Source organism: Prunus avium, unplaced genomic scaffold (assembly GCF_965620075.1).
Source record: "Prunus avium unplaced genomic scaffold, drPruAviu1.hap1.1 HAP1_SCAFFOLD_18, whole genome shotgun sequence".
NCBI classification, from domain to species: Eukaryota; Viridiplantae; Streptophyta; class Magnoliopsida; order Rosales; family Rosaceae; genus Prunus; species Prunus avium.
Window position 1 is genome coordinate 667,501 of NW_028276878.1, and position 2,500 is coordinate 670,000.

The following is a 2,500-nucleotide window of genomic DNA, read 5'->3' on the forward strand; positions in this document are numbered from 1 at the left end:
GCCTTGCCTTGGCATTGCGCATCATCCAAGGCATTCCGAGTAAGTGAGGCTAGGCGAGGCTAAGGATGGCTTGCCTCGCCTTGCCTTGGCATGCCGTGCCCATGATGTGGCCTTGACCAAGCCATGCGTTGCCTTCGCCTTGGCATGCTGTGGCCTTGCCTTGCCTTGCCTCGCCATGCGATGCATTCCGACAAAGTGATGCAAAGCGGAAGCCTACCATGGCGTAAAAATGTCGACAGAATTTTTCGACATTTGAATAATGGGGTTTGACAAGGTTTGAAAAATTCAATAAAAATGGTAGGCTTGAATGTCGACAAAGTGACGCGAAGCGGAAGCCTACCATGGCGTAAAAATGTCGACAGAATTTTTCGGACCTTGTCCTGCCATGGGCTGCGCGCAGCATGCCGGCAGTCTGTGCGCAGCGTGCGCACAGCATGTCGGCAGCGTGCGCGCTGCTGAGCCTGTCGACAGAAATTTTCGAAACTTGTCCTGCCATGCGCGCGCGCAGCTTGCGCGCGGCGTGCGCGCAGCATGCCGGCAGCCTGCGCGCAGCATGCCGGCAGCCTGCGCGCAGCATGCCGGCAGCCTGTGCGCAGCGTGCGCGCTGCTCAGCCTGTCGACAGAAATTTTCGAAACTTGTCCTGCCATGCGCGCGCGCAGCGTGCGCACAGCATGCCGGCAGCGTGCGCGCAGCATGCCGGCAGCGTGTGCGCAGCGTGCGCGCTTGGGAGCCTGGCCGCAGAATTTTTCGAAACTTGCAATGCCATGCGCGCGCACAGCGTGCGCACAGCATGCCGGCAGCGTGCGCGCAGCATGCCGGCAGCGTGTGCGCAGCGTGCGCGCTTGGGAGCCTGTCGACAGAATTTTTCGAAACTTGCCATGCCATGCGCGCGCACAGCTTGCGCGCAGCGTGTGCACAGCATGCCGGCAGCGTGCGCACAACATGTCGGCAGCGTGCGCGCTCGGGAGCCTGTCGACAGAATTTTTCGAAACTTGCCATGCCATGCGCGCGCACAGCTTGCGCGCAGCGTGCTGATTCTGTCGACAGCGAGGCTAGCGAAACTTCTCCTGCCATGGCGTGCGCGCAGCGTGCTGACTCTGTCGACAGTGAGGCTAGCGAAATTTGTCTTGCCATGGCGTGCGCGCAGCTTGCGCAGCGTGCGCGCAGCCTGTGCGCAGCGTGCGCGCAGCTTGCGCATTCGGTCGACAGTGAGGCTAGCGAAACTTGTCCTGCCGTGGCCTGCGCGCAGCCTTCGCGCAGCATGCGCGCAGCATGTGCGCAGCATGCCGGCAGCCTAGTTCCAGATTTTTTCAAATGTCGACAGAATTTTTCAAACCTTGTCAAACCCCATTTTTATTGAAATTTCCTCGCACAATAAGCTCCCCATAAGTAGTCTATGATTTTTAGGACCTTCTCCAAGTTACAAAACTAAAAAATTCCTCCCGGATTTGTTTTAATGATTTTTTCAATTTTACGACTTCTAAAAATAATAAAAAATACTTCCCGACTTCAAATATTTATGAAACTTTTTCCCATCAGAGATTGCATGTTTCTTAGTATCCCTGCAAAAAATCACGTCCAAATACCTTGTATTGAATTATTTAGAGCCCATTATGACTCCTCGCGCATAGGTGATGTCTCTTCCTGTCAAAGGGCTAAATGCATAAAATGCTATATAGGGGGGTGTGTGTTGCCTGCATATGCATGGCAGCCCATGCCCTCCTAGCTGCAGCCCCCTTCCCCCACGCCACACCCATGTCATGTTGCCTCGATATGTTGCCTCGGTATTATGGGTTTGGTGTCGGGGTCGGGGGGCTGCCACCCATGGCGGTGGTGGCCGGAATCCGGCCGCCGCCACCACGCCGCCGCCATGGGTGAGGGGGAAAAAAAAAGGCGTGGAAAGTTGCGAAATGGGGTTGTCTAGGCTTTTTTTTGGCATGGAAGAGCATGGAGTGCTAGGAACTCCTTCTCAAATGCGCGGGCATGTCGACCACAACCTCATTTCGCAACAACAACCACCCGTGTGGGGTGGCGGTGGGTGGATAGTCGCGGATTGGGGCTTGCCAAGCCAATGTTTTCAAAAAAATTCATCAAAATTAAAAACAAATGTTTTGTTGCCTTCGGATTTGTGGGCGAGCGGTGAGTCGGAGTGGAGCCGGTAAAGTTTAACCTCGGTGTGCATGGTTGTTTTTAGAAACTCAATCCAATGCCGGGGACGTTGAAAGTGACGCTCTTATGAGTTGCAAACCCGCAAGATTTAAAGAACCTTTTCAAAAAAATTTCAAACCAACAAGATTTAAAAACAGAAATTTTCATCAAAATGAAAAACAAATGTTTTGTTGCCTTCGGACTAGTGGGCGAGCGGCGAGTCGGAGCGGAGCCGGTAAAGTTTAACCTCGGTGTGCACGGTTGTTTTTAGAAACTCAATCCAATACCGGGGACGTTGAAAGTGACGCTCTTATGAGTTGCAAACCCACTAGATTTAAAGAACCTTTTCAA